The following is a 12,763-nucleotide window of genomic DNA, read 5'->3' on the forward strand; positions in this document are numbered from 1 at the left end:
TTTGTGATTGTGTTACCTCACTCAAGATGATGCCCTCCAGGTCCATCCATTTGGCTAGGAATCTCATAAATTCATTCTTTTTAATAGCTGAGTATTACTCCATTGTGTAAATGTACCATAATTTCTGTATCCATCCCTCGACTTATAAGACACCAAGTCTCTTAGATCTGATAAATACTTTTAGCAGTATGCATATTTTCTATATACCAATAACAAATATGTCATGAAAGAAATCAGTCAGGGAAAAAAATCAATTCTGTTCATGATATCTTCAACCAAATGTACCTAGGAATGAATCTAATAAAAAGAAGTGAAAGGCCAATGTAACTGAAACATTAAACATAGAAATTTGATAATACACTAGAAAATGGAAAGATTTCTAGTGTTCGTGAATTGCCAGAAGTAATGCTTTGGAAATGACTACATTACTAAAATTAAGTTACAGATTCAACACAAACTGCATTAACATTTAAGAAACATTGTTTACAGAATTAGTGAAGACAATATTAGAGGTCATATGCAGGTAAAAAATAGCCAACATAATCCTAAGCAGAAAGATAAATGTTGGTGGTACCTAACCTCAACTTTTATTACAGAGACACAGTGACAAAAACTTTATGTTATAGCATAAAAGCAGATATGTAGACCAAAAGAACAGAAAAATAAAGACCACAAAAGTACATCCACATAAAATTTGGCAAAAGTATCAAGAAATGACATCAAATGAAAGATAGTATTTTAAGCTTTGGTAGACTAGATGTTCATGATTTTTACATTTAAACACTGAATATATATATATATATATATATATATATATATATATATATATATATACTGATACTGCTAGTAGAGTATATTGATAAATGACAGCTTATCTCAATATTGTAATCTGTAGGCAAAATAAACTCTTTCTTCTCCAAGTTGCCTTTGGTCATAGTGTTGACCAAAGAGATAAACAGCAAACTAGACCAAAAGAAATCAGTTACTTGGCATCATCAGAACCCAGTTCTTCTGCTACAGCAAGTCCTGGGTAACCCAACACACTGGAAAAGCAAGACTTGGATTTAAAATCACATCTAATGATGATGACAGAGGAGTGTAAAAAGAACATAAATAACTACCTTAAATATATACAGGAGAACAGAGGTAAACAGATTGAAGCCAATAAAGAGGTAACACAAAAATCCTTTAAAGAATTACAGGAAAACACAAACAAACAGCTGAAGGGATTGAATGGTTAGAACCATCCAGGTTCTAAAAATGGAAATATAAGCAATAAGGAAATCACATAGGAAGGCAGCACTGGAGAAAGAAACACTAGGAAAGAGATCAGGAATCATAGATACAAGCACTACCAACAAAATACAAGAGATAGAAGAGAGAATCTCAGGCAGAAGATACCATAGTAAACATGGACACAACAGTCAAAGAAAATGCAAAAAGCTCCTAACCCAAAACATCCAGGAAATCCAGGATACAATCAGAAGACCAAACTTTAGGATATTACATATAGAAGAGAGCAAGGATTCCCAACATAAAGGGCCAGTAAATATCTTCAACAAAATTATAGAAGAAAACACCCTAACCTTAAGAAAGAGATGCCCATGAACATACAGGAATCCTACAGAACTCCAAATAGACAGCATCAGAAAAGAATTTCCTCCTGTCACATAATAATCAAAACACCAAATGCACAAAATCAAAGAAAGAATATTAAAAGCACTAAGGGGGAAAGATCAAGTAACATATAAAGGCAGGCCTATCATAATTACACCAGATTTCTCTCCAGAGACTCAAAAATCCAGAAGATTCTGGGAAGATGTCATACAGACCCTAAGAAAATACAAATGCCACCCAGGCTACTATACCCAGTAAAACTGTCAATTAACATAGATGTAGAAACCTAGATATTCCATGACAAAACAAAATTTACACAAAGTCTTTCAACAAATCTTTCCAGCTCTACAAAGCATAATAGAGGCAAAACTCCAACACAAGAACAGAAACTACACCTTAGAAAAAGCAAGAAAGTAATTTTTCTTTCAACAAATCCAAAAGAAGAAAGCCACACAAACATAATTCCACCTCTTAGAACAAAAATAAATAACAGGAAGCAACAATAACTTTTCCTTAATATCTCTTAAAATCAATGGACTCAATTCCCCAATAAAAAGACATAGACTAAGAGATTGGATAAGTAAATAGGTCCCATTATTTTGCCGCATAGAGGAAATGCATCTCAGTGACAAAGGCAGAAACTACCTCAGAGTAAAAGGCTGGAAAAAAATTTCCAAGCAAATGGTCCCAAGAAACAAGATGGAGTGGCCATTTTAAAATCTAATAAAATCAATTTTCAACCAAAAGTTATCAAAGAAGATAAGGAAGGACACCTCATACTTGTCATAGGAAAAATGTATCAAGAAGACCTCTCAATTCTAAACATCTATGCTCCAAATGCAAGGGCTCCCACATTCATAAAAGAAACTTTACTAAAGCTCAAAACAAACATGCCACCCCACATAATAGTGGAAAACTTTAGCACCCACCTCACACAATAATAGTAGGAAACTTCAATACCCCACACTCTTTAATTGACAGATCATGGAAACAGAAACAAAAAAGAGACACAATGAAACTAACAGAAGTGTGAATCAAATGTATTTAACAGATATCTATAGAAAATTTCATCAAAAACCAAAAGAATATTATTTCTTCTCAGCAACTCATGGTGCCTTTTCCAAAATTGTCCATAGAATTTGTCAAAAAAAAAAAAAAAACAAAACAGAATTCAACAGAGAATAGAAGATTGAAATATTCCCACACATCCTAAAAGATCTCCAAGAAATAAGGTTGGTCTTCAATAACAATGAAGACAACAGAAAGCCCACATTCACATGGAAGCTAAACAATGCTCTACTCAATGATAACTTGGTCAAGGAAGAAATAAAGAGAAAAATTAAAGACTTTTTAAATTTTTTAATGAAAATGAAGACACAACATATAAAAACTTATGGGACGCAATGAAACCAGTACTAACAGAAAAACACATAGCTCTGAGTGCCTCCAAAAAGAAACTGGAGAGAGCATGCACTAGCAGCTAGACAGGACATCTGAAAGCTCTACAACAAATAGAAGAAAATATACCCAAAAGGATTAAATGGCAGTAAATAATTAAACTCAGGACTGAAATCAAGCAAGTAGAAAGAAAAAGAGGTATGCAAAGTATCAACAAAACCAAGATCTGGTTCTTTGAGAAATCACCAAGCTTAACCCTTATCCAGACTAAAGAGAGGGCACAGAGTCAGTATCCAAATTAACAAAACCAGAAGAGAAAAGGGAGACAAGACAACAGAGACTGAGGAAATTCAGAAAAGCATTAGATCCTACTATAAATGACTGTACTCAGCAAAACTGGAAAATCTGGAAAAAAGGAACAATTTTCTAGACAGATACCAGGTATCAAATTTAAATCAGGATCAGATAAACCATCTTAACAGTCCCATAGTGCCTAAATAAATAAATAAATAAATATAGAAGCAGTCATTAAAAGTCTCCCAACCAAAAAAAAAAAAAAAAAAAAAAAAAAAAAAAAAAAAAAAAAAANAAAAAAAAAAAAAAAAGCCCAGGACCAGATGGGTTTACTGCAGAATTCTATCAGACCTTCAAAGAAAACCTAATACCAATACTCTTCAAACTATTCCACAAAATAGAAACAGAAGAAACATTGCCAAATTCGTTCTATGAAACCACAATTACACTCACAACTAAACCGCACAGACTCAACAAAGAAAAAGAAAATCCAAGCAATTTCACTTATAAATATCAATGTGAAAATACTCAATACAATTTTTGCAAACTGAATATCCAAAAACACATTAAATTGATCATCCATTATGAGCAAGTAGGCTTCATCCCAGGGATGCAGGAATGGTTCAATATATGAAATCCATCAATGTAATACACTATACAAACAAACTCAAAGAAAAAAAAAGATCATTTCATTAGATGCTGAGAAAGCATTTGACCAAATTCAACAACCCTTCATGTTAAAAGTCTTAGAAAGATCAGAAATTCAATTCCCATCAATGTAATTCACTATATAAACAAACTCAAAGGGAGGGGGGGTATGTGATCATTCCATTAGATGCTGAGAAAGCATTTGACCAAATTCAACACCCCTTTATGCTAAAAGTCTTACAAAGATCAGGAATTCAAGTTCCATACCTGAACATAGTAAAAGCAATATACAGCAAACCAGGAATGAACATCAAACTACATGGAGAGAAACTTAAAGGAATCCAAGTCTCTCCCTTCCTATTCACTGTAGTACTCAAAGTCCAAGGCAGAGCAAGTAGATCACAAAAGGGGGTCAAAAGGGATACAAATTGGAAAAGAAGAAGTAAAAAAATCACTATTTGCAGGTGATATGATAGTATACTTAAGTGACCCCAAAATTTTCACCAGAGATCTCCTAGACCTGATAAACAGCTTTAGGAAAGTGGATGGAGATAAATTTAACTCAAACAAATCATTAGCCTTCCTCTACTCAAAGGATAAGCAGGCTTAGAAAGAAATTAGGTAAACTACATACTTCACAATAATCACAAAAAATATAAAATACCTTGGTATGACTCTAACCAAGCAAGTGAAAGAACTGTATGACAAGAACTTCAAGTCTCTGAAGAAAGAAATTAGATGGAAATATCTCCAATGCTCATGGATTGGCAAGATAAAATAATAGAAATGGCCATCTTGCTGAAAGCAATCTTCATATTCCATACTATCCCAAGCAAAAATCCAACTCAGTTCTTCATAGAGTCGAAAGGCAATTCTCAAGTCATTTAGAATAACAAAAAGCTCAGGATAAAAAAAATTCTCAAAAATAAAAAGAACTTCTGGGGAATCACCATCCCTACCTCAAGTTGCATTACAGAAAAGTTGTGATATAAAAAACAAAACAAAACAAAGAAACAAACAAAAAACCCTGCATGGTGTTGATACAGAGACAGGCAGGTAAATCAATGGAAAAGAATTGAAGATCCAGAAATGAAGCCATACACCTATTGTCACTTGATCTTTGGCAAAGGACCTAAAACCATCCAGTGGAAAAAAGACAGCATTTTCAAAAATGGTGCTGGTTCAACTGGAGGTCAGCATGTAGAACAATGCAAATCTATCCATACTTATCACCTTGTATAAAGCTCAAGTTCAAGTGGATTAAGGACCTCCATATAAATCCAGATACACTAAAACTAATAGAAGAGAAAGTGGGGAAAAGCCTTGAACACATGGGCACTGGGGAAATTTTCTTATGCTCTAAGATCAACAATCTACAAATGGGACTTCATAAAATTGCAAAGCTTCTAGAAGCCAAAACACACAGTCAATAGGACAAACTGCACACAGCAGATTGGGAAAGAGGTTGGGTTTTTTTGTTTTGTTTTGTTTTGGTTTTTTTTTTTTTGTTGTTTTTTTTTTTTTTTTTGGTTTTTCAAGACAGGTTTTTTCTGTATAGGCCTGGCTGTCCTGGAACTCACTTTGTAGACCAGGCTGGCCTCGAACTCAGAAATCTACCTGCCTCTGCCTCCCTAGTGCTGGGATTAAAGGCATGTGCCACCATGCCCGGCTGAGGTTTACCTATCTTACATCTGATAGAGGGCTAATATTGAATGTATACAAAGAACTCAAGAAATTTGACTCCAGAGAATCAAATAACCCTATTAAAAATGAGGTGCCCCAGTGTAGGGAAATGATAGGACAGGGAAGCATGAGGGGGTGGATTGGTAAGCAGGGTGGGGGGTGAGATAGGAGGTTTTTAAAGGGGAAACCAGGAAAGATGGTAACACTTAAAATTTAAATAAATAAAATATCTAGTAAAATATAATAAAAATCTGGAGTATAGAGCAAAACAAAGAATTCAAAACTGAGGAATATTGAATGGCTGAGAAGCACCTAAAGAAATGTCCAACAACTCTATTCATCAGGGAAATGCAAATCAAAACAACCCTGAGATTCTATCTCACACCAGTCAGAATGGCTAAGAACAAAAACTCAGGTGACATTAGATTCTGGCAAGAATGTAGAGAAAGAGGACACTCTTCCATTGTTGGGGGGAGCGGATTGCAAGCTGGTACAACCATTCTGGAAATCAGTCTGCAGAGCCCTCAGAAAATTGGACATAGTACTACCTTAGGATTCAAATATACCACTCCTAGGCATATACTCAAAAGATGCTCCAATATATAACAAGGATACATGCTCCACTTTGCTTATAATAGCCAGAAGAAGGAAAGAAGCTCCAATATATAACAAGGATACATGCTCCACTTTGCTTATAATAGCCAGAAGAAGGAAAGAATCCTGATGTCCTTCAACAGAGGAATGGATATAGAAAATGTGGTACATTTACAGCTTGGATTACTACTACTCTATTAAAAACAATGGCTTCATGAAATTCTTAGGAAAATGGATCGAATTAGAAAATATTATCCTGAGTGAGGTAACCCAGTCAAAAAAGAATACATATGAAATGCACTCACTGATAAATAGATATTAGCCCAAAAGCTCAGATTACCCAAGTACAATTCACAGACCACATGAAGCTCAAGAAGAAGGAAGACCAAATTGTGGATGCTTCAGTCCTTCTTAGAAGGAAGAACAAAATACTCAAGTGAGGATATACAGAGACAATGTGCAGAGCAGAGACTGGAGGAAAGGCCATTCATAGACTGCCCCACCTGAGGATCCATCCCATATGCAGATAACAAACCCAGAAACTACAGAGTATAGCAAGAAGTGCTTACTGACAGGAGCCTGATATAGCTGTTTCCTGATGAGCTCTGCCAGAGCCAGACAAATACAGAGGCAGATATTCATAGCCAACTATTGGACGGAGCATGGGTTTCCCAATGGAAGAGTTAACGAGAGGACTGAAGAAACAGAAGGGGTTTGCAATCCATAGGAAGAACAACAATATCAACTAACTAGACTCCCCAGAGTTCTCAGGGACTAAACCACCAACCAAAGAGTACACATGGAAAGACCTGTGGTTGCAGCTGCACATGTAGCAGAGGATGGCCTTGTCAGGCATCAACAGGAGGAAAGGCCATCTGTCCTATGAAGGCTTGATTCCCCAGTGTAGGAAAATGCTAGAGTGGGGAGTCTGGACTGGGTAGGTAGGTGGAAGAATACCCTCATATAAGCAGGGGGAGGGAGGATAGACTAGGGGGTTTCCAGAGTGGAAAATGGAAAAAGGGATAACATTTGAAATGCCTGGCAAACACAGAAGTGGATGCTCACAGTCCACTATTGGATGGAACACAGGGCCCCCAATAGAGGAGCTAGAGAAAGTACCCAAGGAGCTAAAGGGGTCTGCAACCCTATAGGTGAAACAACAATACGAACTAACCAGTATTCCCAGAGCTCATGTCTCTAGCTGCATATTTAGTAGAAGATGGCCTAGTTGGCCATTATAGGGAAGAGAGGCCCCTTGGTCTTGCAAACTTTATATGCCCCAGTACAGGGGAAAGCCAGGGCCAAGAAGTGGGAGTGGGTGGAAGGGAAGTGTGTGTGTGTGTGGGGGGGGGTATGGGGGACTTTTGGGATAGCATTTGAAATGTAAATGAAGAAAATACCTAATTAAAAAAAGAGAGTAAAAAAAGGGGGAAAAAAACAAACTAGAAGGCCTATTCTCATGCAACAAAGTCTAGTTAATTCACTGAGGCTTGAGTGGAATAATTTCTTCAGTTTATAATCTGGGTCATCTCTGTGGTAAATAGGTGTTTGCTCACCTCTCCCCCTGAAAAGGCAAAAGAAATTTATAGTCATATTACAGCTTATATGTTTATGTTTATATCTGTATGTATATCTAAATTGATATATTATTCCTAATGCATTGAAAGGGACAATTTTACTTAAATTTTTTTGGAAAGTTGCCTATCATAAGTTGTTATATCCCTATATAAATTCCCAAAGTTTCATATTTAAAAAGAAAACTATTATATCACATTTAGAACTAATGTGTTTTTAGATAGTCAATTTTTGCTAAAGAAATAACTGAAATATTAAGTTTTGGACTCCAAAATATTGAAAGTATGGAATATCTTAATTATTACCACAAACAATTATAGGGTTGAAAAATACATCCTCAGAAGATATGTCAAAGTAAATAATACAGCTCTGCTAGAAAATGCAGAAATGGGAAAAAGTAATGTACAGAATTAGAAACACATGGCAAACTTTTTAAACAAAATGCTAAGCTTTTTGGGAAATAAATTTCAAAAATAGTCAATAGGTTTAAAGCAGTTAATATAGTGAATTTAAAAGGAAGCAAATATTCCCTGACATTCTCAGAGGAAGTGAAACTCATAAAATCATCTCAGGATGTAATTCTGGATAAACAAATTCGGAGTTCTAAAAGAACCAGAGAATAGAATTTAAATTTAAATTTAATTCAATAGAATTTAAATATCAAATGTCCACTATGGCTTCATATGTTGAAAACTTGCTCTCCAGCTTTTGACACTTTTTGGGTGGGAAGTGGTGGGAATAATAGAAAGTAAGCTATAGTTAGAGGCAGTGTGCCACTAGGGGGTGACTCCCCCCTCCACACACACACTCTGCTTTCTTATTTCAAAGAGGTGGGCATATTTACACCTCATATTCTGTCTGCTAGCCAGTGAAGCTCTGTTTTACCTCAGGTCCAAAGCAATGTATGATTATCATTAATATAACTAAAGGTTATAATTTTTGAGCCATCATACATCTTTCATGGCTTAAGGTAAGTTTCACAAGTTATTTTCACAGAGATAAAACAAATAAATGTTTGTTTGATTTATGGCTCCACATGGGGCTGGAGACAGTAGAATCAAAAGTTCAAGGCAGAGTCTGGAAACAACCTATATGCCCCTCAATCAAAGAATGAACAAAGAAATTTTGGTACATTTACACAATGGAATACTACTCAGCTACTAAAACCAAAGATATCATGAAAATTTCAAGCAAATGGATACAACTCATTCTGAGTGAGGTAACTCAGACCCAGAAAGGCACACATGGTATATACTCACTTATAAATGGAGATTATTGTTCTTTTAAGATTTATTTTATTTATATGAGTACACTGTAGTTGTTTCCAGACACACCAGAAGGGGGAATCAAATACCTTTACAGATGGTTGTGAGCCACCATGTGGGTGTTGGGTATTGAAATCAGGACCTTTGGAAGAAGAGTCAGTGCTCTTAACCACTGAGCCATCTCTCCAGCCGGAGATTATTGATTATCAATAAAGTACAAGATAACATGGCTACAATCCACACATCCAAAGAAGCTAAGTAATGAGGATGGACCAAAGAAGGATGCTTGAATCTCACTGAGAAGGCGAAGTAAAAAGAACATCAGAGGTAGATAAAGGGATGAAAATAGGTGGGAAAATATGGGGCCAAGAACATGGATGGGGATCAGGTACAAAGAGATATATTGGAGAGGTCTGGGAGAGAGAAATAAAATCTGCTGGAGCACAGGGCATCTCTGGGACAAACTGAAGACCTGGCTTGAGGGATGCTCCCTAAAGTCTATGGGGGTGACTCTAGCTGAGACTACTAGCATCTGGGGATATGGAACCTGAAGTGGCCACCTTCTGTAGCCAGGTCAGACTTCCAGAGGAAGGAGGGGAAACACTAACCTGCCAACAAAATCTTAGAACCACAATTTGCTTTGCCTACAAGAAGTGCAGTGAAAAAGATGGAACAGAAATTGAGGGAATGGCCAACCCATGACAGGTCCAACAAGAAACTCATTTCATGAGAGAGAGCCCACCCGTGATACAATTAATGATACTGTTATGCTTACAGATAGGAGCCCAACAACTGTCTTCTGAGAGACTTATGGCCATTAGCTTGGTGGTTTTTGTGGGAGTCCTTACAGGAGAACAAGTGTGTCTCTGACTCCTTTGCCTACTCTTGAGACTGTTCTCCTCCTACTGGGTTGTCTTGTTTGGCCTCAATATAAAGGTTTTGCCTCAACTTTTATGTACCTTGCCTCGTCCTTTATTATTGCTGTCACTTTTTTTCTTGCTCATTTCTGAAGGAAAATGGAGGGGGTGAGGATCTATAGGAGAGGGTTGGTGGGGGACAGCTGGGTAGGGTAAAGGGATGGGAAAATATGGTCTTAATGTATTATATTAAGGGAAAATCTGTGTCAGTAGAGACAGGGAGTGCTCTTGGTAATAATCTTGACCCCTAGCCTCTAACTAGATACTAAGTCACAGTTCAGAACTTTCTGCTATTAAGCCATTGTGTGCTGAGTCAGAAAATAACTCAAAGTCTCCACATGAGAATTTTCAGAAGTCCCATTTGTCTGCCTTACAGATATATTGATGGCTATTTATTTATTTCTATTGAGAGGCCTAGATTAAAATGGTAGGCAATAGAAAATTCTGAAAATCAATAACATTAAAACACCTTGTCCTCTATCACAGTTGAATACTCATTTTTAATGTTGAGTTTCTGAAAATTTCTTTTTCCCAAACGTCAGAGCATACATGCCAATAACAATGACAAAAACATAATGAAAGAATTTAATAAATGAGTTCTTTTGGAATTATTTGGAAATATGGATTACAACTGGCCACATTTCTTGAAAAGGTATCTTAAATAATTAATATAATTCACTGCTTAAACAAAAATTCCTTGAAAAGATTCAACTTAATGACCTATAATTTGAAAGAAATTCTTTTCGTAATTGTACACTGAAGTAAATATTCGAATTACTTTCAAGGTCATGAAAATAATTAGCTGTTGAGCCATTGGCATAATTATAAATTTAGTTGTCTATATGTGCATACAACATGCCTATGCATATTTGTATTATACGTATATTTGTGCATATGTACCTGTGTGCATGTGTACATGCATATGTTTGTATATATTTGTACAGTTTATATTATAAAACAATATTTCAAATTCATAATTGAGTGGGAGAAAAAGAAGGTGCTCAGAAAATATCTCTTTTAGTCTAATTGTAAATTTAAAAGACTTTACTTGTTTGGTTACATGTGAAATCTCCACTAATGGTAACAGTTTCTTCTTCTCTATTTCAGCACATAACTAAACGTATAAGTCTAAGTCAAGGTCATGAAATTATAGACACAGAAATCATCCAAAAATATTCTTTATATGGATAACAACTATTGCATCATTTATTAAGGACAAAGTGTCCTCCCTGGCAATGGGCAAAGAGATACCTTGCTAGTGATGGTGTTCTTATATCAGTCAGAGGCAGAGCAGATGGCAGTTCTTTGTTCATCCTAGCTTGGTGCCTGCCTTGGTGGCTGGAGCTGTCTTATGCTTAGGACTCATAAAATCACATCAAATCAAATCAAATCCAGGTATCACAGCTGGGGAAGTGGAAGGCAGATAGGGACCTGCTGATCACCATGCCACCCACAGACCTGCCATCCAGAAGGGACATGGATACCTGCTTGTAGCTACTCTACATCACTTAGCATGAATGTAGTATGTCACCCAGAGGCCTGTAAACCATGTGGCCAGCCCACAGAAGGAACCACCCTAAAGTGTGAGTATGTGGTGGTCAAATAGAATAGAAAGAGCAATGGAATAACTTTAGCATTTTGAAGAGAGATGGATCAGGTGACTTGAGGGCAAAGAGGAGTAGCCTGTTGTCACTATCCAGCCCTACCACCTGGGGCCATGGTGGGGTCCCAGCATCAGCTGATGCTGAGGGCCATTCTGGGTACATGGCTACAAAACAGCTGGGTTATCAGTGTCCATGGCTCATATTATCACTAGAGAATATACTAATGCTCCTGGTTGGGTCAGCTGTAGGGGACCACAAGGATGTTCATAGGGTGTGCATTCTGGACTCATCCCTCACTGGATGCAGACAGCCCATGCAGCACAATGGGGCTGCCTCTGGTGGCAGGAGTGTGGGTGAGATGACCCTGTAAGCCTGTCAGTATGGGAAAGCTGACCTTACCATTTGTCTGCAGTGTGGGATCACAGACACAGAAGTGATGCTCCTGCCACACCCCCCATCTCCAGCTCCTTGATACCTCTGACATTCAGGAAAGCTACCCAGAGTGTCCTGAACTCATGAGAGCTATTTCTTTTCCCCACTAGCTGCAAAACTTGGAAGAACTAGCCTTGGCCCTCAGCTATGGAGCAAAGTAGAACTGATCCTGGTTACGAGGGCATGAGTATGCCAAACCTGAGGTTAAAGGAGTAGGGGAGCTGGCTCTGCCAGTCCTCTGCCTTGAGTTGGAATGAGTATGGAGGTGATACCCACCCACCCCACCCCCACAGCTGCTAGCCCTTCATCTCCTGTACTATGCAGGAGATCTGTCCCTGAACTCATAAGAGCAGGAGAGCTAGTGACTGTAACATGTTACAGTGGAGTTGGCCCTAATGACAAAGGCAGGGATGAGCCAGCCCCAAGGCTGTGAATGTGGTAGAGCTGTCTCAGCACCTCACAGTGTGAAACACTTAGGAGACTGGGCCTAGCTAGCATATTGACTGAGAATCACAGTGGAGCTGGCTCTGGAGGCACAGATATAGGTGAGCTGACTCTAAATCTATGAGAATAGGAGAGTTGACCCTTCTCTTGCCAAAGGCACCATTGGGTGACCTTGCAGAAACAGTACTATAGAACTTTCCAATTTGATAAACGCATGAAACTCAAGAAGAATGAAGACCAAAGTGTGGACACTGTGCACCTTCTTAGAATTGGGAACAAAACACCCAGGGAA

At 37.5% G+C, this 12,763-nt stretch overlaps 1 long non-coding RNA gene and 1 other non-coding gene across 2 annotated transcripts in view; one reads left to right on the forward strand and one right to left on the reverse strand.

The window, feature by feature from the left end:
• LOC110309167 overlaps window positions 1–12,763 on the reverse strand; it is an 89,118-nt gene that overhangs the window by 45,904 nt on the left and 30,451 nt on the right. The window lies entirely within an intron of this gene.
• Window positions 11,216–11,359, forward strand: LOC115030486. The gene has a single exon (XR_003836081.1). It is a non-coding gene; the product is annotated as a small nucleolar RNA SNORA48 (small nucleolar RNA).

This window comes from Mus caroli, chromosome 2 (genome assembly GCF_900094665.2).
Source record: "Mus caroli chromosome 2, CAROLI_EIJ_v1.1, whole genome shotgun sequence".
NCBI classification, from domain to species: Eukaryota; Metazoa; Chordata; class Mammalia; order Rodentia; family Muridae; genus Mus; species Mus caroli.